The following is a 26,360-nucleotide window of genomic DNA, read 5'->3' as shown; positions in this document are numbered from 1 at the left end:
TGTGTCTCTGTTCTTGTGTCAATACAAAGTTGATTTAATAACCACAGCCTTGTAGTATAGTTTGAAGTCTGGTACATTAATACCTCCCATTTTGTTCTTATTGCCTAAAATTGCTTTTGCTAAACGGGGTCTTCTCTGGTTCCATACAAAGCATGAAAATGCAATCCCTATTAAATTTCCAACATCATTTTTCACAGAAAGAAAAAAATAATTTTAAGCCATGAAATCTTAATGGAAATTTAGTATCCTTATTGTTATAGTAATGACAGGATTGTTATGTTGAAACTCTTTTATTTTTTGGATGCTTATTTATTTATTTATTTATTTTAATTTCAGGATATTATAGGGGTACAAACATTTTGGTTACATATTGTGACTTTGCCTTACCCAAGCCAGGATTGGAGGCATGCTCTTCCCCCGTATATGCTCACTGCATCCATTAGTTGTGAAGTTACCCACCCCCACCCTCAAACCCCCAATGAAACTCTTTTCAGTAATTTCCTTGTTGTTAATAATATTGATATTGTGAAACTAGTGTTCAGGTATATTAAAAGCAAATAAGAATTGTATGAATATGGTAATGTGATTAGGAGCTCATATTTTCAGTGTAAGAGAACAACACAAATAGAAAATCAGGGGAGGGGTCAAGTTGGCAGACTAGAAACACATGCTGCTCTCACAGTCAAGGTTGAAGATGGTGAGTGAATATCTCCCTTCAGATTGATCATCTAAGAGAGAACATTGAGAATCAAAAGAGAAGTGACAGGAGGCACCCAATGTGAAGGAAAGGGAAGAGAGGCAAACTACTCTGCAGTTTGGAGGTACACAGGGATGACAAGCACAGATGTGGGGAAGGCACTGAGGAGAAAATCTCAGGGCACAAAATTCCCCCCACAATCATTGCTATATGAGCTATGGGAGGGACCCTCCATGGCAGAAGGCTGCTGAAGTGACATAGGGAGCTATTTGGAGACTGTGCAGCATCACTGCTCCAGAGAGGGCACAGCAGTTACCCACTACCTTGTGAACCCTGAGTGTAGTATATACATACCATGGAGTACTACTGAGGTATAAAAAGGAATGAAATAGTGTATTTTGCAGCAACTTGGATGAAACTGGAGACCACTGTCAAAAGTGAAGTATCTCAGGAATAGAGAAACAGATAAGATACCATATATTCTCACTTATAAGTGGGAGCTTATAATGGGCACAGTCAGGCACAAATACAGGTTAAGGACATTGGCCACTGCAATTGAGGGAGGGTGGAAGTGGGTGAGGGGTAAAAATTTACCTATTGGGTACAAGGAACACTATTCCGGTGATAGGCACACTAAAAGCCCCAACTTAAGCATTATATGAGATATCCATGTAACAAAAACAATTGTATTTCCTTAATATTTTGACATAAAAAATAAAACATCAATGAAATGAAGTAAAAACACATAATCCTAAGTTTTAACTGAACATATCAGTGTGAATTTGTGATATTTTATTGTTCTTTCCTTAGGTCTGTCCACTGAAAAACCTCATCCAGTACCAATGAGGAGCTCTAATGCCTATATCATATTTCCAACTTCAAAGTTCATACGATTTCCAACTTCAAAGAACCAGGGTTATTTAGATAAATTCCTGATTCCAAGTTTGAGGCAAGAAACATACATAATGAACTGGATGATCATTTAAAGAAAAAACAAGGAAACAATCAAAACCAACTAAAATAATGTTAAAAGACTTAGGAGCCATCTTGAATAATCTCCCTTGACCAAAAGTGGGGCAATTTGTGCATAAAGAAAAATAAAATGTATAATAGATTAAAATATATAACATGCTAAAAATTGTGAATTCTTTATGATATTTTGAAAAATCATCAGTCACCTTTGAAAGATTTGATAATAAACCAATATTCTATTAATAAAAATTGGTGAATATCAGAGTTTCAGAAGGAAAGAATCAAGCAATTATTCTGCCTTTCCTACATAAGCTTAGTGTAACAAATAATTGATGAGAGAATTTTTCTCTTTAGAGAAGTCTTCTAATAAGTTAGTAAGGAATGATCAAACAAGAAAATCACTAGTTTGCACCCCTAATAAAATAAATGGATCTAACCATCGTTGATCTAGTGAAACTCAGTACAAAAATAATAAGTATGAGATGATTAGAGAAATTTGAACACTAACTATTTTATATGAAGAAATTATTGACAATATTTAGGTATTATATCTAGTTGAATGAAAGTTATTTATAGATTAAGTTATATGACAGCTGAAATTTGTATGGAAATAATTTAGAAAGGAAGTGGGTAAATTTATAGACAAAACAAGATTAGGTATGTGTTGATAATATTAAAGCTGAGTGATAAGTAAATGAAGGTATCTTCTTATATTACTATTATGGTTTGAATATTTCTATCTCTCCAAAATTCATGTAGAAACTTAATACCCATTATGGCAGTATTAAGAGGTGGGGCCTTTTGGAAAGTGATTAAGTTATGAGGGCTTCACCCTTGTGACTGCGATTAATGTCCTTTATAAAAGGAGCTTCAGAGAGCTGCCTGGCCTTTTTGATACTTCCATGATATGAGGGCAGAGAATTTATTCCTTTTTCACCCCTTCCACCATGTGACAATGCAGTAAGAGGTGCCATCTTTCTTTCTTAATTTCAAAATATTAAAGGGTACAAATATTTTAGGTTACACGGATCACTTTTGTAATGCTTGATTCCTGCCTATAGGTGTGCCCGTCACCCAAATAATGTTCTTAGTACCCATTAGGTTGGTTTATTCCCCTTCCCTGGTCCCTCCCCCAGTTGCTTGCCACTGAGTTTTGCTTCCCTCTGTGCACGTGTGTTCATCGGTTAGTTCCAATTTAATAGTGAGTATATTCTCCTAAGTAAAGTGTCTCTATAATGGGAAAAAAAGATATGCCATCCTGAAAGCAGAGAGGAAACCCTCACCAGACACTGAATCTGGTGGCAATTTGTTCTTGGACATCCCAGCCTCCAGAATTGTTATAAATAAATTTTTATTATTTATGAATTACTTAGTCTAAAGTATTTTGTTATGGCTGCATATATGGACAAAAACAGAAATTGGTACTGGGAGTGGGACATTGCTGTAACAACTACCTAAAAATATGGAAGTGGCTTTGAAACTGGGCAATGGGTAGAGGCTGTACTGTAAAGGGTTATTCTAGTGAAGGCTCAGAAGAAGAGAGGAGCTACAGAGAGAGCCCAGTCTTCACAGAGATTTTCTAAATGGTCATGACTAGAATTCTGGTAAAAATGTGGGCAGTGAAGGCCATTCTGATGAGGTGTTAAATGGAAATGAGGAACATCTTATTGGAAACTGAGGAAAGGTCATCCTTGCTATAAAGTGGCAAAGAACTTGGCTGATTTGTGTTGGTGTCTTAGTGTTTTGTGTAAGGCAGAACATAAGAGTGATAAAATAAATATTTAGTGGAGGAAATGTCTAAGCTAAGTGTTGAGAAGGTAGCATGACTTCTTTTGACAGTAAAATATGAGAAGAGAGAAATGAAGATACAATTTATAATCAAAAGTGAAGCAGAACTTAAGATTTTGTAAAAAAGTAGAGCTGCTGTCGAGATCAGTGTGTTGTCTAAGGGAGTTCACATAGGCTGTGTATAGGGGTGCATAGAGCACCATTCATATGGAGGCACATGGAGTTCTTGGGGCATGCATCAATTGGTTGAGGGGATATTCAGGTAAGTTGTCCTGTGGGGTTAGTTCATCGGTAAGCTTCTTGTTTGAGTCCGCAAGTCAGTTAGCGAGGTCTGTGGCCTGCTGTTGGGAGCCACACAACAGTTGCTGTGTGCTCCCTCCCCTTTTTCTTGTTCCTAGCTATCCCAAGAGAAGTCTACCTGAACCAATCCCCTCCATGTTCTGGGTAGGAGACAACAGAGGTGGTCCTCCTTGGCAGTGTCCTGCAAGGCTGGAAAAGCCAGTGATCACTTTGCTCTCACTTTCCTCCATGGTAGAAATTCAGGCCAAAAGGGCTTCTTAGCAATGAGCTGTGTCACCTTCGGGGAGGGGTGACATAGGTAAAATGAAACTGCTCTTTCGACCCTCTTTAATGTATCTACTCTCAGACTTGTTGCTCCACTGGGGTTCTGGAACCTCAACTAGACTCTGGCGCTACCACAAAAGCATTATCATCCATGAGTGATTGCCAAAAATCAGTGTTTATGTGGATTTATGAGAGTAGGAACCTCCTATTCTGCTGTCTTGCTGATATCACTCTCTCTAAATTACTGTGTTTTAAAGTCACATGGAATAACTTATCTTTTTGTGGTATCTTAGTCATTTCAGGTTGCAATAAGAAAGCAATATAGACTGGGTGGTAATAAGCAACAGAAGTTTATTTCTCATAGTTGTGGATGTTAGTGCAAGAACAGGGTACTATCATCAACAGGTTCTTGTGAGGGCTTCATCCAAGTGTTGCAGAAGGCCAACTTGTTGCATCCTTGTAAAGCAGAAAGAAGGCAAGAGAGCTCTTTGGGGTCCCTTTGTAAAGGGCACTAATACCATTCATGAGGGCTCCATCCTCATGACCTAATCATCTCCCAAATATTCTGCCTCCTAATACCATCATGTTGTGGGTAGGAAATCAACTTATGAAGTTTTATGGACACAAACATTTAGTCCACTGCATATGGTTAATCCTACTACTCAATATAAAAATATGAGATAGTACTTAAATCTATGTGTTAGCTTTGTACTGGGGCCATGATAATTTTTTCTGTATTCTTCCAGTACTTGCATTTTGGTGGTAAAAGTGAGCTGTAATATCTTTTGGAACAGCATTGTCTGATTGAACTCTCTGTGACGATAGAAATAGATGACACTGTCTAAAGCAGTAGCCACTAGGCATATGAGGCTATTGAGCACTTGAATTGTGGAAAGTACAACTGAGATGTTTAATTTTGTTTAATTTACATCAATTTAAATTTCAGTTTATATAGTGAAGTGTAGCTGCTGGCTACCATATTGGATAGCATAATTCTGTCATGTATCTAAGGGTAATAGAATTTTGCTTGTTTTTTCATAATTATATTTTGTCACCTAAAATATCTCATTCCTTTTCTATCATCTTTGTGATTATATTTGTTTTTCTTTCTCTTTTATTCTGCTGAAACTCCCTAAGTGCCTGTTCATCTTTCTTGCTCCCATTGACAACAGAAAAACTGGATAAGTGATAAGGGTTACATACGTTACAGTTAAGTAGAGCTACTTTTCCTGTTTGGTCTTTCCCTTTAGTGAGGAATCTCACTGGAGTATTTGTGTGGAGTGGAGCATAGAAAATCAAATGACAGGCTTGTTTTAGGGAGAGCAGGCAAGAACCAGCTGTGCACATGTGACAAATAGAGAAAGAAGGCTTTATTCTAGAGCACTGGTTCTCAAACTAAGGTTCCTGTATCAGGAGCATCAGTGTCACCTGGCCCTCATCCCAGAGTTTTGATTCAGTAAATCAGAGGTGGGGCCCAAGAATTTTCATTTCTCACAAATTCCCAGGAAGGATCTAGCAATATAAATTTTGAGATGATTCTGATGCATGCTAAAGTTTTAGAATCCCTGTTTTAGGTTTTCAACTTCCATACTAGAAGCCTTAGATTTCCCCGGACATTTCCTTATGAAATATTACCTGAGAGCAAATGCTGGCTGCACACAGTCTGCATAAAGCCAAAAGCCTTTCCAGACTGCCTACTGTTAAGTTAGTTTCCATCTTTTCTGAAGCCCACTTGTAAACATATTCTAGCCTGGGGGCTTTCTCCACCTACTTTATCCTTCATCTTCAACTTGCTCCCATCATCTATTCCATTTTATGATTTTGAAAAGTTTAAAAAGCATGGAGAACTCAATAGAATAATGTATCAAACACTTGTATACCCACTGCTTAGAATTGACAAATATTTACATTTTGTCCTTTTGCTTTAGATATTTTCACATGAATAACTTAAGATATTGTACGTAAAATGTTACTCTCCTAAATAGACTTGCCCTACCCACTCCCAGAGGCAATCACCTAACCACCATCATCAATTTTGTGTATTTCTTTATAGTCTGTTTTCATAATTTAGTTATATATACATGAATCCATGAATATTATTTGATATTTTGTAAATGCTTTTACTTTACATGTTACACTTTGAATTTGTGACTCAAAATGATGTTCTTGAATTTTATTCATGTGATAAATAGCTCTTGTTCATTCATTTTAACTGATTTTTGTTTTGTTTTTATAAAAATAAAATTATATCCCCCACTCTCCTTAAAGACAGAGGGGAGTGCAAAATACATATCTCCTGCTCCTAGTGTGTATGTGTAAGTTTCTCCAGAGTTTATGATTGGATGTAAAATTACTAAGTTTGGTATATTCATTTTTCTATACTAATACGTGGTACCAAAATACTCTCCAAAGTGTAAGACTTAGAAAAAAGTTTTGGATTAAAGCATAACGTATAGAGTAAAATTTATAAATCTTAAGTTTATAGTTTGAAGAATTGTTTATAAGCAGAAAACAACTCTTAAAATACCACCCAGATCAAGACATTAAACATTGCCAGAACCATTAAAGCCTGTCTCATGTCCTCTGCTGGTCATTACATCAGTAATGTACCACTATTGTGATTTCTAATGACCTTTAATTATTTTCTCTGTTTGGAACCTTATAAATTGGAATCACTCCCAAAAGCACACTTATTTTTCTGGCATCATTCACTCAAAATTATGTGATGAAAATAAATCATGTTTTTGTTTGTAGCACAAATTGTTCTTTATCATTTCACTATAGAATTTTTATGGATACCTATTAATTATACATATTTACGGTGTACATGTGGTATTTGACACAAGTATAAAATGTGTAATAATCAAATATGGGTAAATATGTGACTTTACTATAATTTATTTATCAAATTTTATAGTATTTTCAAAAAACCAAATTTTTACTGTGATGATTTTCTCTGTTGAATTTTTCATTGATTTCTGCTCATTCTCTGTGTTTAATTTTCTAAATTCTTGAAATACTATTTTGCATAGACTTTATTTTCAACCTACCTCTGTTCTAATATATATCCTTAAGGCAATAAATTCCTTCTAAGCACTGCTTTACCTTTTCCCACAGTTCTAAGAAAACTAATGATTTAATTTACTTAAATTGACAAAAAGAAATTATATATTTTTATTGTGTGAAACATGATGTTTTGAAATATGTATGCATTGTGAAATGGCTAAATTGAGCATATTAACATTTGTATTACCTCACATATTTTTTGTGATGAGAAGACTTAAAATCTACTCTTTTAGTGATTTTAAAGAATATAATACAGTGTTACTGATTGGCAATGTTACTAACTTAGTCATCATGTAAAAGGATCCACACCTCTCACCACTCACAACAATTAATTCATGATGGATAACAGAGTTAAACCTAAGACATGAAAGTGTAAGAATTCTAGAAGAGGTCAGACATGGTGGCTCATGCCTGTAATCCTAGCACTCTGAGATGCCAAGACAGGAGAATGGCTTGAGCTCAGGAGTTTGAGACCAGCCTGAACAAGAGCAAGACCCCATCTCTACTAAAAATAGAAAAATTAGTTGGGCATTGGCATGCACCTGTAGTCTCAGCTACTCAGGAAGCTGAGGCAGGAGGATTGCTTGAGCCCAGGAGTTTGAGTTTGCAGTGAGCTATGATGACACCACTGCACTCTACCCAGAGCAACAAAGCAATACTCTGTCTCAAATTTAAAAAAAAAAGAATTCTAGAAGAAAATGTTAGAAAAACTCTTATAAATATCAGCCTAAGCAAAGAATTTATAAAGGTGACCCCAAAGGCAATCAAAGAAATAACAAAAATTAACAAATGGGACTTGATTAAATTAAAAAGCTTCTGCACAGCCAAGAAAATAATCAATAGAGTGAAAACAACCTACAGAATGGGAGAAAATATTTTCATGCTATACATCTGATGAAGGGCTGATAACCAGAATCTATAAAGAAGACAGACAAATCAGCAGGAAAAAAATAAAAGAAACCTACAAAAATGTGGGCAAAAGACACTAACAGAAGCTTTTCAAAAGAAGATAGACTAATGGCCAATAAACATGAAAAAATGCTCAACATCTCTAATCATTAGGGAAATGCAAATCAATGAGATATCACCTACCTCCTGTGAGAATGGGTTATATCAAAAACTCCCAAAACAACAGATGCTGGCATGGATGTGGAGAGAAAGAATCACTTGTATATTGCTGTTGAGACTGCAAACGTACAACCTCTATGGACAGTAGTATGGAGATACCCCAAAGAACTAAAAATAAACCTACCATTTGATCCAGCAATCCCATTATTGGTATTTATATAAAGGAAAAAAGTCATTTTATCAAAAAAACACTTGCACTCAAATGTTTATTACACAAAATTCATAATTGCAAAGATGTGGAGTCAACCCAAGTGCCCATAAATACACGAGTGGATTAAAAAAATGTGGTGTATGTATACCATGAAATACTACTCAGCCATAAAAAATGTGGTGACCTAATTTTTTGTAACAACCTGGATGGAACTGGAGACCATTATTCTAAGTGAAGTATCACGAGAATGAACAAATAAACACTACATGTACCCACTATTAAATTGGAACTAATCATTCAACACTCATGTGCACATATGGAAGTAAAACTCAATGGAAACTAAGCAGGTGAGAGGGGGAGTAGGGGACGGGTAAACTCACACCTAACGGGTACAATACACACTATCTCGGTGATGGGCACACTTACAACTTTGAGTCAAACTGTACAAAGGCAATTCATGTAATCAAAACTTTTGTACCTCCATAATATTCTGAAATAATAATAAAAAATGGAGAGCTGCTGGGAGAAGTGCATGAGGTCCCAAGGTGCCTACTTTGAAGTGGACTGAGGCGTCATTGTCCTATGCACAATGTTTCTTGTATCTTGTACCTTGTTCAATAAATGTCTGTATTTTTTTGTATTACAGGGCTGCATACTTTCTGGACAGCCCTCGTACATGCAAAGGAAAGAAAATCATTATATCGAAGAGATAGCTTCACTCTATGTTCATTGCAGCATTATTCACAATGCCAAGATGTGGGATCAAACTGATTGCCAATCAAGAGATGAAGGGATAATGATAACAATGGAATATTTTTTAGCCATAAAATGAATGAAATTCTGTCATTTACAGCAACATGGATGGAAATAGAGATCATTATGTTAATTGAAATAATCTAAGCAGAGAAAGACAAATATTGCATATTCTTGTTCTTATATATATTGGAGTTTAAAAAGTGGATTTCATGAAAATGGAGGTCACAGATTGGTAGTAACCAGAGCCAGGAAGCATCGCTGGGGAGGGGAGATTAAGAAAAGTTGATTAATAGGCACAACTATGTTGTCTCATAGAAGAAATAAGACCTAGTGTGAGATTAGTAAGGTGAGTATAGTTGATAGTAATCTACTGTATATTTCAAAATAGCTAGAAGAGAAGAATTCAAATGTTTCTAGCATAAAGAAAAGAAAATATCTGAGATGATGGATGTCCCAAATATACTGATTTGACCTTTACAAATTATATGAATGCATTAAATTGTAACATGTACCCCAAAACTATGTACGTATATTATGAATCAATAATAAATAAATAAATGACAACATATGTCCATACTCCACTCCAAAAAAGTTCTATCCAGAGAAAAAAAGGAAGGTAACTATGGGAGATAATGGACATCTTAATTAAATTGATTCTGGTAATCTTTTCACAATGTACATGTAACATATACATAAATATATACCATATATTTACGCAAGTATATGGTTATTTTTGTCTATTATGCATCAATAAAGCTAGAAAAATGAATTAATTTGATTCTATCTAATAATGAAAATAAATTGAAATATAATAATGTTTTTGTGTAATATAAAGTTAATATCAGGAGAGGTAACAATTTGTTGAAAGGAATATTCTCTGGGAATCTGAGGGCAGAGGGTGGGAAAGGATTCTGTTTTTCATAATAAATTTTGTAAAACTATTTGACTTTATCAAAGTAATGTTTATATATATACCCACACACATATATACACAGATATATACATACACAGATACACATAAATATACGTAGACAAATATATATTCTTTAAGATCAAGTAGTTCTATAAAGTACAGTAAACATTTAAAAAAATAAAAGTTTTCAAACATTTTAATGTGTTTGGAGTAGAAGAGACAATTTCCATTTCAGTTTCACAGTGTAATATTTAGCAGATATCTCTCATCCACATTTCATCCTCCTAAAATATGTTGTAATCTCATTTTTTGGTGATCCTCCTTCCTGTTCTCCTAGTTGGTATAGATTTCTTCCTATTTGTACTTCTGTACTTTTATTTCAGTTACAGTAATGTGATTTTTTTTTTTTTGAGACAGAGTCTTGCTCTGTTGCCTGGGCTAGAGTGCTGTGGCATCAGCCTAGCTCATAGCAACCTCAAACTCCTGGGCTCAAGCAATCTTCCTGCCTCAACCTTCCGAGTAACTGAGACTATAGGTGGATACCACCACACCTGGCTAATTTTTTTATTTTTAGTAGAGATAGAGTCTCACTTTTGCTCAGGCTGGACTTGAACTCCTGAGCTCAAGCCATCCTCCTGCCTCAGCCTCCCAGAGTGCTAGCATTACAGGTGTGAGGCACCACTCCCGGCCCGGTAATGTGATTTAAATGCATGTTCCTAATCTACCATCTGGAATTTTCAAAAATAAGTCTTCTATATTTTTAAAAAGCAAATAATAAGGGATTTTGTCCAGTTAGGTATTTGTAGGAGACAGGTTCTCTCATTAAGTATGCTAGACTTATAAATAGCTAATATCCCTACGTATCTCAAAAACTAATGTGAGGAAAAACTTAATGCCAACTTCCCAGAGGGAAAACAAGGAAGAAGAAAATTGAACATTCTACCATACTTTGGCATGGAAGCAGCAGGTCAGCAGCAGAAAGTGAAATCATCAAGTGCTTCACATTGCTGCTTGTTAGAACAGAGGCTTTATTGTTTAATCCTTCCCTGATTGAATATGCTTACTGCCTAACAGTTTGAGCCAAAGGAAGAAACAGAGAAGGAGAAAATCTTAAGCTTTTACTATTTTATCTGTGCACCAGACCAGTGTCATGATCAAGTACTATTAGCCTGGATAGTATGACATCTCAAATGCCATACAAATGCCAAATTATAGTTTGGGTTCAGAGTAAAATCATGTGGAATCACAGGATCTCTGGAAAAGATAGATTCCTGGCCCTATGGTATGAGGTTATCTTGCTCCTCACTGTATCTGCAAGTATTTCTCTTCATGTCAAGCTACAGAGGAAGCTGGTGATCATAAAGACAAACTTTATGACATAGTTTTAGTATTAATTAAATTGATTTTTCACTTTCATTGGATTTGAGGATGGCAATCATAGTAACTGGCAAAAAGTACTGATTCAAAGAAAAGAGCAGCCTTACAACAGCACAGTTTTTGAAGCATGAGTTGATAATGCCCCCAAACCCTTCAGAAAATCCAGAAGAAATTTTAATTTTATTGAGATTGGTCATCTAATTCAAAGATTAACATTATAGAAAGTAACTAGGGTAACTTCTCTTACATGGAAACTATTGATACTACATACAAATGCATTAATCAATTACCTCAATTCTTTAAACCACAAATTGGTAAAGAGATATAGAAACCATTATTTTTCAGGGTAGATTATTCAGGAAAAAATACAGGAAGTTCAGTTAAATTTGTGCTTCAGATATACAAGGAATAATTTATATAGTATATCCTAAACAGGATATACTTATAATAAAATATTATTCATTGTTTATCTGAAATTCAAATTTAACTAGGCATCCTGTATATTTATTTACTAAATCTGGCCACCCTATGTCAGGACCTGTAGTGCAACATCACTCCTTGTTTTTTTATTCAGCTACTACAGGAGTAAATATCTGGCAATATGGGTTACATACTGGCTTCTTATCAGCTGCTAAGTTTTGACTGAAAATGACATAGATTAAGGTGTAAATGTAATTCTTTTCAGGATAAATATGAGCACTGCTGGCACTTCATAGTGGCATAAGATTGCTTTATGTCATTAGCAGCCATGAAAACTTTACCTTTAGCCGCAGCTGCTCTGGAGGCTGAAGTGGGATGATCCTTTGAGCCTGGGAGTTTGAGACCAGCCTGAGCAATATAGTGAGACCCTGTATCAAAATAAATGAATGAATAAATAAATAAATATTTAAAAAAAGAAAAATGAAAATAAACTTCAGGTAAATCTCTTAGTTTAACACTTCTCTTTATTGCCAAGCTACCAAGCTACCAAGCTATTATACTTTTTGGAATATAAGTAGGCAGGACCCTAAGGAAATGCAAATAGGACAGATAAGTCTAATTTTGGAAAAACAAGCTTATCCTGACCAGCTTTGTCCAATAGAAATATAATTCAAGCCATATACAGAATTTTAAATGTTCTCATAACCACATTTAAAAAAGTAAAAATGATACAGGCAAAATTAATTTTAATAATATTTTTTTAATCTACTACATTCTAAATATCATTATAAATATAAACAAAATATTAGAATTATAATTATAGCATACATATAATACACTAATATTATAATAAATGTTGAAATCAATATGTAAGTAATATTAAAAATTTGAGATAGTTTATATTTTTTTTCTTACTAAGTTTGTAAAATACAGAGTGTATTTTGAACTTAAGAAAATATTAATTTGGACTATTCAAATTTTAAGTGCTCAGTAGCCACATGTGACTAGTGGCTACCATACTGGTTAATGCAGATCTAGGTTCTTGATACTCCAACTGTGGTTCTTAGACCAGCAGCAATGACGTCACCTGGAAGTTTATTAGAAATAGAGAAAGTTGAGCCCCATCCAAGACATACTAAATCAGAATGAATCTTCATTTTAACAAGGCCTCTAGTTGATTCATATGCACAATAGTTGAGAAGTCCTGCATTGGAGAACACTGAGCATTTCCTAGGATATCAGTCATGGTTTATGCATTCAGCGTTTGATAGTGATGATTATTAGTACCTGATTGACAAGGGGAATACAAAAGAGGAGAGAAAACTGACAACAGAAAGAGGGTGATGAATACCAACTGTGTTTAAGTTGTAAGATTTTATTTCAAGAAATTGGTTTGTCAATATGAATAAGTTATTTCTACTCAAGAGAAATGATAGAGCCTTTATTCATGAAGTTTTCAGAATACTGAGGTTGGCTAATTCCATATTTGACCCATTAAACTCAGCATGTCCAAATGAACTATCTTTTATACTCCCTCACCACTTTCATGCTTAATAAACGACGTATTCCTAAAACTATCTTTTCTTCCAGTATCATCTTTTTCTAGCTCATTTTCCCTCTGTCCTGACCCATCCAATCTACTAGTTTTGATATCTCCTCTACTGTGTTGTTTTAAATCTATTTCATTATAAATAAACATTAAAAATATTCACAGCTTTCATCTATTCATGGAAAACTCCCATTACCTCTTAGTCTTAAAAGAAAAAACTCAAAACTCCTTTCACAATACCTTTTGAGTCCCTCTAAACATTTCCTTTCATTGTAACCCCCTCTCTTTCAAAGCAGAAGGAGGATATACAGTGGTGAACAAAACAGACACACTCCTTGTCTTCACAAAGCTTAATGTCCTGTGTTGTGGAGTGGGACAAATATATATACTTTTTAATTTCAAAATGTAGGGCATGCTAAACATCACCATACATAGGGAAAATGGGAAATTGTAGCTAAATGTACCTTTATTTACAAAATATGCATTACAAAATTGTACAATTTTTTTCTTTTGTGTAGATATTTTGGGATACCCTATATTAAGGGGGTACAAATGTTTTGGGTTACATGGATTGTTTTTGTAATGCTTGAGTCCTGCCTATAGGTGTGCCATCACCCAAACAATGTTTTTAGTATCTATTAGGTTGGTTTATTCCCCTTTCCCCCTCCTCCCCCGGTTGCTTTCCACTGAGTTTTACTGCCCTCTGTGCACTTGTGTGCTCACTGGTTAGTTCCAATTTAATGGTGAGTACATGTGGTGTTTGTTTTTCCATTCTTGTGATACTTTACTTAGGAGAAAGGTCTCCAGTTCCATTCAGATTGTTGTAAAAGGTATTAATTCATCTTTTTTATGGCTGAGTAGTATTCCATGATGTACATATACCACATTTTATTAATCTACTCATGAATTTATGGGCACTTGGGTTGATTCCACATCTTGGCAATTTTGAATTGTGCTGCAATAAACATTCAAGTGCAGGTATGTTTTTGACAAGGTGACTTCTTTTCCTTTGGGTAAATACTTAGTAGCGGAATTGCTGGATTGAACGATAGGTCTACTTTTAGTTATTTGAGGGATCTCCATACTGTTTTTCATAGAGGTACAAGTTTGCAGTTCCACCAACACTGTTCAAATGTTCCTTTCTGCATCCATGCCAATATCTATTGTTTATGGGCTTTTTAATAAAAACCATTCTAACTGGAGTAAGGTAATATTGCATTGTGGTTTTAATTTGCATTTCCCCAATGATTAGTGATGTGTACATTTTTCGTATGTGTCTTGGTCTTTCTTCTTTTGAGAAGGTTTTGCTCTGTCTTTTGCCCACTTTTAAATAGGATTGTTTGTTTTTTTTCTTGCTGATTTGCTTGAATTCTTCATAAAGTCTTGTTATTAGCCCTTTATTGGATATGTAGTTTTTGAATATCTTCTCCCATTCTGTAGGTTGCCTATTTGTACTGTTGATTGTTTCTTTAGCTGCACAGAATCTTTTAACAAGTATTTAGAATTTGATAAGTGCTCTGAAGGATTAGTGGAGGTGCAATGATAGTGTGTAACATGGAGCTCTTACCTAGTCTGGAAGGTCAAAGAAAGGTTTCATTGAAGAAGTGATATTTAAGTTTGAACCTAAAAAATGAACTGGATTTTGCTGAGTGTAATGGGGGAGGGGGTATGAGGGTAAGATAATATTCCAGTTTCTCACTGTATTCTGTTCTTTTCTTTCATAGCACTTATAATAATTTGCAATGGTATCTTTATGACTTTTTGAGTCATGATATTTCCCCTGCTAAACTGTAAGCTCCAAGAGGGCAGAGACCTTTTGGTTTTGCTCATTGTTGTAGCCCCAGCACTTAGAATAATGCCTGTTACATAAAAAGCACTCAAATATTGATATTTTTATAGTGCTAAGGTCCTACTGAGAAGATGCTGTCATATTTAAAAGACTGAAATAAAACCATTGGGACTACAAAGAACTTTGGGAAAGAGTGGTTAGGTAGAAGACCAGAGAGACTGGTGAAGGGCAGATCATGGAGAGCCTTAGGAGCAGTCTTAAAAAGATTTGGGCTTTCTACTATAGTGTAAAATGTCAGACATTTTAGATCTTGTCATTTACTGGGAACATTCCATTTTGAAAGGCTCACATAGTGAAATCTCAGTGTCTGATCTCAAACTCCTGTCCTTTTCTTACTTTTTCATTCTCCCTGTGTATGTTCTTTGGGTGCATTTGTATCTTATGTCTTTCTCTCATATTTTCAGTCATCTAGTTTAGCAACTTATTGTAGCTTCAGCCTGAATACTATTGTCAAACAATTTAATGAGGGATTTATTCCTTTTCTAGAGTCTCACACTCCTTTGACCTTATGTATTTTTTATCCTGTCCTCGCTAACCCCTGTTGCCTTTCACAGACCATATGAGCTATAGGGATTTACATAGAGAAAATTATCAAACCATGTTCATTATATTTATTGCAAATCTGTCTTCACTAGTCTTAGTGGGCACTCATCATATTTAAGACTCCATGTATTCTTATAGATGTCCTATCCCAATACCGAATTATTATTCCAGAATTTTTAGATTGTAGATTCCTACTTGAATTATACATAGTGTGCTCCCTCAAGACCAATTCTCTCCATCTCAAAATCAATCTCTCTTCCTCTCTCTCTCTCCTTTTTTTTTTGTTTTTGGTTTACTCCCCATTTTGTTTTGGAAATTAGAAAGAAGTTCTCTTTAATTTCTAAGGCAAATACTTCTTGTCTTTTCCTTCACTATTCCTCTTAGACCATACTCCATCAGTTATAACTCTCTCCAAGTTTTCTGAGCCCTTATCTCCTTGTTTCTTCTCTTATGCTTACACTTGAAAGCCAACATAGCATAGTGTTAACAAGCACAGACTCTGGAGTCAGAATACCTAGACTTGAACCACTATTCTACTACTTAAGTTCTGCGTGGCTATGAATATGTCACCTAGCCTGTATGAGCTTTATTTTCTTATCTGAAAACAAACAGGATAGTTTGAATGATTGAGATAATCTACATAAAGTGCTTAGCAGAGTTTCTGGGATATGGTAAGAACTAAATTGTTAGGTATTATGCTAAAAATGATGATGTTAACCAAAATAATAAGGCTCAGTTTTCCTTTATCATAGAACAACTCTCCCTCATCCCTGATAACTCCTAAAGTTACCAGTAATCACAACCTTGGTTGAAAGAAGGCTGTATATTCATTTCCACTAACTTCGCTTTACTTAACCGCAGACTTCTGGTTTTACTACTTGGCTAAAACTGCTCTCTTGATAAGGCTGAATCTTTCTACTCCTAGTCTAGTGCTCAATAACCTATACCATAATGCCTCCTATCAAATATGTTGGCTGATTCCACTGGGATGTTTTTTCAATTATACATGCTCTGTCTTGGCTCTAATAAATGGGTCTTACAGTTGTCATTATGTAGGATATCAGAGAAGACAAAAAAAGGCATTCAATAGAAAAAGTGACATTTAATTTCTCAAGTGTCATTTTTTGAAGTACTATAATCCAATGCTCCTGACCTGATTTCAAATTATTTAATTCACTTTCCCCTCTTATCAATCTTATCACCCTTTATCTACATTACGCTTTCCCAAGAAAATGATTTTTTTTATTTCAGAATAAGGAAATAAATTTTAAAAATATTTTAAAATACTCTCCACAAAGTCAAGAATTCTTTAAATAATAATTATTATAATATGACTTTTTGTGGAGTGGGTCTACATGTGAAACCACTGAACTGCATCACATTTGGGTCATGTCTTCTCTTTTTTAAAAAATTGAGCTGTACTGACCCGGGTGGATGGGGGGCATAGGCAATATATATAACCTGAACTTTTGTACCCCTATAATAAGCTGAAATAAATAATATAAAAAAATAATAATATTAACAAAAAAATTGAGCTGTATCTCCATATACAGCTTCCTTGAGAAGGTAGTGAAATCATTCCGCCATTTCAGAGAAAAAAAAGGCCCTCCTTCAGGCAGCAGGGAAATCTAATTTTAAAGTCTAATAAGGAAATCTGAGTAGATGAATACCAAGGAGAAGGTGATGTTGATCTAGTTGAGTGCACTGCAGAATTAAAACTTGATGGGAAATCATTGCGCTTCAGGGAACAAGACCAGCAAAGGCTTAGTGCACGATGTAAGGATCAATATTGGAAGAATAAAATAATTGAATTAGCAAATCCTCAGAACAAATAGGCTGAGTGGAACAATGGACAGCACAGCTCTGACTGACTTATGAAAGTTAACAGGAATTAGGAAAGAAAATGGGCCCATGTATTTGGAGTCAGGCCTGCTAACACTGTGGCTGGGCAAAGGAATACACCTTGCCCTAGAAGTGAAATTGCCGCTGCTATTGCCTTGCTAATCTGAGGCTGATTATCTCAGATCTAGGAGTGTTCAGCAATTCAGGCTCGTATAATGAAAAGAGCAAAGTATTCATTTCAATTTCTGTCTCAGCCACCATTAGCTGTGTGACTTAGGCAAGGTATTTAAGCTTGATTCCCCATATGTAAAACGGGCAGAGAAAGAATTTGCAGGCTTTAGGAATGTTGTACTGCTAAAATGAGATAATGTAAATTGGCTAGCACAGTGCATGGCACATAATGGGAGTTCAATAAGTGTTAATTTCCTTTTTTTTTTCTTATTGCTTCCCAAAAGTCTTATTTAGTATCACCACCCTCAGATAGTATGGAAAAGAAATAAAAATGATAAAATAAAAACTGAGAACATTTATTTTTGTTTCCTTATTGAAAAAATCAAGAGATTCAGTGAAAAAAATTGAAATCATTGGCTAAAACAAATTTAAGAATTATCAATGATTCCATCATACAAACAGGCATACACCTCATAGATATTGTGGGTTTGGTGCCACACTAATGTAATAAGGCGAATATAGCAAGAAAACCAGTCACATTAAGTTTTTGGTTTATTGGTGCATATAAAAGTAGTATTTACACTGTACTGTAGTCTATTAAGTATGTAATAGCATTATGTCTAAAAAAACAATGGGCAGACTTTAATTAAAATTAGTTTGTGGCTAAAAATTGCTAATGATCTTCTGAGCCTTTAGCAAATCATAATCCTTTTGCTATTGAAGTGTCTTGCCTCAATGTTGATGGCTGCTGACCAATCTGAGTGGTGGTTGCTGAAGGCTGGGATGTCTATGGCAATTTCTTAAAATAAGACAATAGTGACATTTGTCACTTTGATGGACATTTCATTTCATGAAAGATTTCTCTATAGCATGTGATGCTGTTTGATAGCATTTCAGTCAAAGCAGAACTTCTTTCAAAATTGGAGTCAATTCTCTCAAACCCTGTCAACTACTTCCTTCATCAGATAAGTTTATGTAATATTCTAAATCCTTTTATGTCATTTCAACAATGTTACCAGCATGTTCACAGAGAGAAGATTTCATCCCCAGAAGCCACTTTCTTTGCTCTTCCATAAGAAGCAACTCCTCATCTGTTCAAGTTTTATCATATTTCAGCAATTCAATCACATCTTCAGGCTCCACTTTTAATTCTGGTTCTCTTGCTATTCTACCACATCTGTAGTTACTTCCTCCACTGAATTTTTGAACCCTCAAAGTTGTCCGTGTGGGTTGTAATCAACTTCCAAACTCCTATTAATGTTGATATTTTTGCCTCCTTTTATGAATCACAAATATTCTTAGTGGCATCTAGAATGGTGAGTTCTTTCCAGAGGTTTTAAATTTACTTTGCCCAGATCCATTAGAGGATCTGGCATCTATAGCCTTACAAAATGTATTCCATAAATAATAAGACTTGAATGTCAGAATTACTTTTGTTCCATGGGCTGCAGAATGGATGCTATGTTAGCAGGCATAAAGAAAACATTAATCTTAAAATGTTAGATTAATCTTAATCATTAATCTAAGAACATCACCATCAGAGCTTTTGGGTGCCTAGTTGCATTGTCAATGAGCAATAATATTTTGAAAGGAATCTTTATTTTTGTGCATGGTGGGTCTCAACAGTGGGCTTCAAATATTCAGTAAACCATGCTGTAAACAGATGTGCTGTCATCCAGGTTTTGTTATTACATTTATAGAGCACAGGCAGAGTGGATTGAGTATAATTCTTAAGGGCCCTAGGATTTTCCAAATGGTAAATGATCATTAGCTTTAATTTAAAGTCTGCAGGTGCATTTATTCCCTAACAAGAGAATCAGCCTGTCCTTTGAAGGTTTGAAGCCAGGCATTGATTTCTTCTCTCTAGCTATGAAAGTCCGAGCTGTCATATTTTTCCAGTATAAGGCTGTTTTGCCTACATTGAAAATCAGTTGTTTGGTGTAGCTACCTTCATTAATGATCTTAGCTAGATCTTCTGGATAACTTGCTGCAGCTTCTACACCAGAATTTGTTGTGTCACCTTACAGTTTTATGTTACAGAGATGACTTCTTTGCTCATACCTCATGACCCAACTTCTGCTAGCTTCATGCTTTTCTTTTGAAGTTTCTTCACCTCTCTCAGCCTTCATAGAATTGAAGAAAGTTAGGTCTTTGCTGTGGATTAGGCTTTAGCTTAAGGAAATGTGGTGGCTGGCTTGATCTTTTATCCAGACCACTAAAACTTTTTCCATAATAGCAATAAGACTGTTTCGCTCTCTTATCATTTATGTGTTCATTGAAGTAGCACTTTTAATTTACTTCAAAAACTTTTCCTTTACATTCACAATATGGCTAACTGTTTAGTGCAAGAGGCCTGGATTTTGGTTTATCTCAACTTTCAACATGCCTTCCTCACTAAGCTTAATCATTTTAGTTTTTGATTTAAAGTGAGAGACATGGGACTCTTCCTTTCACTTGAACACTTACAGGCCATTGCAGGGTTATTAATTGTCCTAATTTCAATATGGTTGTATTTTAGAAAATAGGGAGGCCCGAGGAGAGGATGAGAGATGGGGGAATGGCTTGTTAGTGGAGCAATCAGAACACACAACATTTACCAATTAAGCTTGCTGTCTTATATGGATGTGGTTTGTGGTACTCAAAAGAATTACAAAGATCACTGCTCACAGATCACCATAACAGATATAATCATAATGAAAAGTTTAACATATTGTGAGAATTATTGAAATGTGACACAGACACCAAATGGGCACATGTTGTTAGAAAAATGGCCCAATAGACTTGCTTGGCACAGGGTTGCCACAAAACTTCAATTTATAAAAAAACGCAGAATATGCAAAGGGTAATAAAGCAAAATGTAATAAATGAGGTATGCCTGCACTTATTTTATAAAAAAATAGGTGATTACACGTTGTACTGCTTTAAACTAAAGTGGTTGAGTGGTGTCTGGCTACTCTCAGTTTGCTGGAAGAGTTCTAATTAAAGGCCCATTGAAAAGTGTTATTAAAATAAAGCAAACTACCTACCATCTCAGTTAACTTTGAAATGGTAAATACAGTTTATAGTAGTAAATATTTCCTTCATGGAACATCTATTATTGGCCCCAAGTAGGTGCGTTAGGTATCTCTAATCTTTACTAAAATCTTTGAATGGTAGATATTATTATCCATATTTAACAGATGAGGAATCTGAGATTCAGAGACATTATTCAATCCAATACCCAAGACTGCAATCCACATCTCTATGGCCCCAAATCATATACATTTTTTCACTCTATCAGCTTGCCAGCTAATCAAATAGCCATTGGTTGGCTGTTAGCATCTCTCTAGTTATTTAGTTTAGCTGCAGTCAGCCTCACTAATTCTGTGTTTTAATGGGTTCCACACTTTTGAAGGGGTAGTGGAACATCCATTTTTTAGGCTGATGGGTGTTCCTTATTAGTAAATCCAGACTATTCCAGGAAATACACTATTTACTGAGGTTGAGATGAGGTTTTCTATGCGTTACGGTATGAATCTTGCCTTTGTGCCAGGGATTTGTGGCACAATAAATGTTTGTATCTTGGTTGAATTTACCAGGCAAGGCTGCAACCTCTATTTGCCTACTAGTTGCCAACTCCTGTCGGCACTGAGGCTGAAAGAAATAATAATAACTTCAGTTAATTGGGCTCTTAGAGGTGTTCAGAATTTTGTTGGATGCTTAAAGTATGTTATTTATTTCTAATAAGAACCCTGTGAAATTTATGGATAAGGAAACTGAGACACAGACTAATTATCTTGCGCCAAACCAGACAGTTGGTAAGTGGAAAAGCTAGGATTCAAGCTAGGTCTTACACCAGAGCCCAGATCCTAACCATTCTACTCTGTAGAAACCCACAAAAGTACAGTGCTCTGGCCCAGACAACTTGATCAGTAAATGTCCTACTTATGTTTTCTATATATAATAGGTACGTCAGGTTTTAAGTACAATGTTGTTACCACTATAAAATGCATCGGTTTTACAAAGCCTAATAGAACAGCTCAAAATGGAAAAGCTGTTGGCTTTTTACTCTGAAATAAATAGGCATTGTTGCCTTAACAATAACAATTAACTAGAAACTTTAAGCAGGATTAATTGCATTCACTTTATCCTATGTACTCACTAATATGTTCTTTCTCTAGCCAAACAAGCCCACCCATTCCTAACTTTGGTTTTCTTAGTCCTATGTTTGACTTTTTCTGGTTATCATCACCTACTCCTGGATTTTATTCCCCTTTTCTGTCTCTGAAATTGCTCTTCACCATCTCACCTTACTGTGAGACCTACTCCAATCTCTTCCTGCCAGCATCCGTCACTAACCCTACTCCTCTGATCATGTCATAAGATGGAGTACTCCCCAGAAATTATGCACAGGGAGACCTTGACTAGCCATAATTCTTGGTAACTGTATACATCTGTCAGTGTTCTGCATTAATGGAAATTTTAAATTAACTAGAAAATTTTGTTTAAAAATTTAAAATGTTTTGGGTTGTTTTACTTTTTATTTACAATCCCTTTAAAGTGTCTAGGATGACATTTCCATGTTAATCAAAATAATATACTGGGTAAAATGGAAAATTTTTTTGATTACTAAAGGTCTTTCACTGACTTAGGATCACCAGAGCTTCAGTCTCCTCATTTGAAATATGTGAGACACCATTTCACTTGTTGGTGTGAAGATTAAGTGAGATAATATATGTAAACAGTACTTTGCCAGTTGTATAGTCATATACATATATACTTTATTGCTCTCAATAACTCTTATGCAGGATTGTTAATTAAAAGAGATTCATAAGTCTCTTTTTATTCTTGGACATACCTAACAGGCATTATTACCATTATTATTAACATCTCCTGCATTCATTCTTTTTGCTATTGCTTTTTCCTTAAATGTAGAGTGTAGGGAAAACCTGAATAGTAAGTGATTTGATTAGTTAACTGAGGTTTTATTGTATATAGCTTTGTCCAGCTGCTGTTGATTATAAATGTATTTCTGTTGTTGTTTGAGATTTGAGTAGTTTTTCTAAGTATTTTGTCCTCTTCTAGAATCCCTATTGTATGTAACAACTTAAGGAGGAAGGTCTTTGTCTCTGATTTCCTGTTATCTTACCTTCCACCTACCTGGGCGCTGTGCACATAGAGAGCTAGCACCAACATACATTTACACCCTGACAAACACATTCACACATACAGAGTTAACTGGAGCAAAGGAAGTGTCCTGACACTGATAAAAAGGACCTCTACAGTCCAACTTGAAACATCTTAATGCACTCTAGGATTTTTCTTGTTATGAAAAACTTTTTTTTTTAAATGTCAGCATATTATGGGGGCACAAATGTTTCGGTTACATATATTGCCTTTGCCCCACCCAAGTCAGAGCTTCAAGTGTGTCCATCCTCCAGATGGTGCGCAACTCACCTATTAGGTGTGAATATACCCATTCTCTCCTCCTCCTCCCACCTGCCTGACACCTGATGAATGTTGTTACTACTATATGTGCATATTAAGAGTTGATTAGTTAATATCAATTTGACGGTGACTACATGTGGTGCTTGTTTTTTCATTCTTGGGATACTTCACTTAGTAGAATGGGTTCCAGCTCTATCCAGGACAATATAATAGGTGCTAGATCACCATAGTTTCTTGTAGCTGAGTAGTACTCCATGGTACACATAAACCACATTTTCTTAATCCACTCATGTATTGATGGGCACTTGGGTTGTTTCCACATCTTTGCAATTGTGAATTGTGCTGATAAAAACATTCTAGTGCAGATATCTTTTTTATAGTTTTCTTTCACACCTATACTCTAAGCTGCCTGGGAACAGAAGTGAGCTGCTTAATGAATGTTGGTCAAATATTAAATTGATTCTAAATTTTGTTGTAGTGTGGTTTTTATCTGTCCCACCTTCTCACCTTCCTGTTTGAAATATCTCAGAGGGAGAGTTTGAAATTGGTGTTTGAATTGGTGTGGGCCTCCACAGCTTCATACTTCAAGAAAAATAGATGGAAACTGGCCCCATTTCATACCTGAGGCCAAAGGTCTGCAAATCCTTCCTAAAAGACACACAGTTCCCCTTGGCCTGTAGACTAATTGTAGCATATGAGCAATCCTGGAAAACCACCATCTGCCAATTGAGGAAGGGACAGAATAGAGCATGGGTGGGTTGTTTAAGGATGAATTTGGCCAGTAACTAACATCCTTCAAGAACTGTTGGTGTGTTCCTTCCTTGGGGGCTGTGTGGCCACACAGAACCAACTAGCAGTTATCTTAGCTTTGTTCTGAGGACTGCCCTAGAGCTTGAGCTAAGGAAAAAAGACTATGGGCAATTGGGCTTGTGTATATACCAGCAGCCCACAGACAAAATGTCTCGGTGATCTGTGTGGCCAGCTGTCCTTAAGGTGGTAAATAACTCCCCAGAAGAGCCAGACCTGGAGCCCAAGAAACTGTCTCAGGCTTGATGCCAAAGATGAAAAAGGATGTTAGGTGCCTTGAGTCTGGGCTTTCATTTCTTCCTGCCCTCAGCAAAGTCTAGCCCAGGGATTCCTTCCTGTGCCAGGCATCAGATTCATCTGGGGGAGATGGGGAGGCTTGCTTGGAATTCAGATTTCTGGGCTCCCTCCCAGACCTCTTGAATCAGAATCATTGCAATAGGTACCAGGAATCTGATATTTTAAAGATGTTCCAAATGGCTCAGCTTTGAGAACCACTGTTATCTCTCCAGAAGACTCTGCTCTCTGAATTCATTATTATTTTTTGTTGCTTTTATGAATTTTTGCACCCTCTTCTCTGTGCTTAGAATTCCCTCCCTGTTTTCCATTATTCTTTAATGTCTGGTAGAAATATCACTGGGCTTTCAGGAGGCAGCATTTTTTTGATAACTATGAATAAAAATGAAATTAAAAATACGTACTGAGATTAGATTCCATTGCAAAGAATTGGAAGTATGTAATGGTAATTCATGAACCAAAAACCCCAACCATGATCCCCTCCATGAACCAAGAAAAATGCCAGAGCTCCTTTGTTGCATTGCTGATAATTTTTTTTTTTTTTTACACATGTGCTTCATCACTGGAATGGGAGCTGCTTCAGGACAATTCTTAGAGCAGTGCTAGTCCCATTAAGAGCTCAATATATTTGTTAAATTAGAGGTTGTCAAGTGAAGTTGAACAAGAAATGAAGATTCAGACTCCTCAACACAGTAGGGTGGGTGAACCTGACTGGGGAAGACAGCACAGCAGAGTGGATATAAGCCCTCAGGGCTTGAGAGTCAGAAAGACCTGGAATTCAATCCAAGCTCTATTGCTTATGATCTCTGAGACCTTTGGCAAATGCTTAATCTTTCTGTTTCTTCATCTATAACATTAGGATAATAATAGTACTGATCTCATAAGATTGTTGTGAGGATGAAATGAAATGATGTGTATAAAGCCCTTAGTGTAGTACCTGTCCATATAACACATGTTCAATCAATAGTAGCTGTTACGTCTATAATTACTGAGCACACTTGTAATGTGGAGACATCCCCAGGGGCCATTAAGCTTGTAGGGTTGTTTGTCCCTGCAATAAATGGCTCCAGGTTGTGTGTGGAGATTTTTTTGTAATTTTACTGTCAGCTATTTTTTTTTTATTACAGACTGTCACTCTCCAACAGCTTCTTCAATCTGCTCCCTCTTATAATTTGCTCCTTATAATCTGTTTTGAGATGGAATACCAGATAATCAAGCCTTGAATTTTATGCATCTACTCATTCAGTGAAGGTTTTTTTTACACGTTTGAAGCTCTGACTCGGGGCAGGGGCAAGGGAAATATACGTAACCTAAACTTTTGTACCCCAAAATATGCTGAAATAAGAAAAAAAAATTCTGTATAACACAGGTCTGAACTCCAGATAAGTGAAATAATTTATTTTTTTCTTATCCTGCATTTAAAAACATTTGTAAGTTTGCAGCAAGGTTTGTAGCAAAACGTTTATAGTTTATGGCATTTTCTCTCTCCATATTTTGGTATCTTTTTTATAAAACTGTTTTTATTTAGAATTTAAAACTACATTCACTGATTTGTTTTTCTTTTGAGGGAGTAATTCATTCCATCCCAATACTTTTTTTATGAAGGACATGAAGGGTCAACATAATTTGAAACCTTTTCTGAGACACTCTATATTTCTAAGAGCAAAGAATAGTCGAATTGTGTCTTATGTAATTGCAAGTGACAAAACATCTAACAAATTTTGTTTTCCACAGCACCACAGAAATATGGACTTGGCTGGGATCACCTATATAAAGCAAGCAGAAAAATGATTTCTTATAAAATGTTAGTGACTGAACTGCACTTTAGCAGTGCTGAAAGGGCATGTGACTCATTTTTCCTACCAATAAGTCTACATGGGAATCTTCTATATCCTGCCTATCCCTGGCATGGTAATTAACCCTTAATAAAGAGCCAGCCATTGTTATCACAGTAAATTATTTTGTGATTAGTTGCCCATACATATTCATGGACAGTTAAGGGAAACCATTTCCCTTCCTTATTTTATCATTTACAAATTAGGAATT

The 26,360-nt window shown here is 35.6% G+C and overlaps 1 pseudogene; it reads right to left on the bottom strand.

Moving 5' to 3' along the window:
* Nucleotides 1-4,690: 4,690 nt before the first annotated feature.
* Nucleotides 4,691-4,789, bottom strand: LOC123628966 (annotated as a pseudogene).
* Nucleotides 4,790-26,360: the final 21,571 nt, after the last annotated feature.

This window comes from Lemur catta, chromosome X (genome assembly GCF_020740605.2).
Source record: "Lemur catta isolate mLemCat1 chromosome X, mLemCat1.pri, whole genome shotgun sequence".
NCBI classification, from domain to species: domain Eukaryota; kingdom Metazoa; phylum Chordata; class Mammalia; order Primates; family Lemuridae; genus Lemur; species Lemur catta.
The sequence above is the reverse complement of the archived record's forward strand: the minus strand, read 5'-3'. Positions and strand labels throughout refer to the sequence as shown.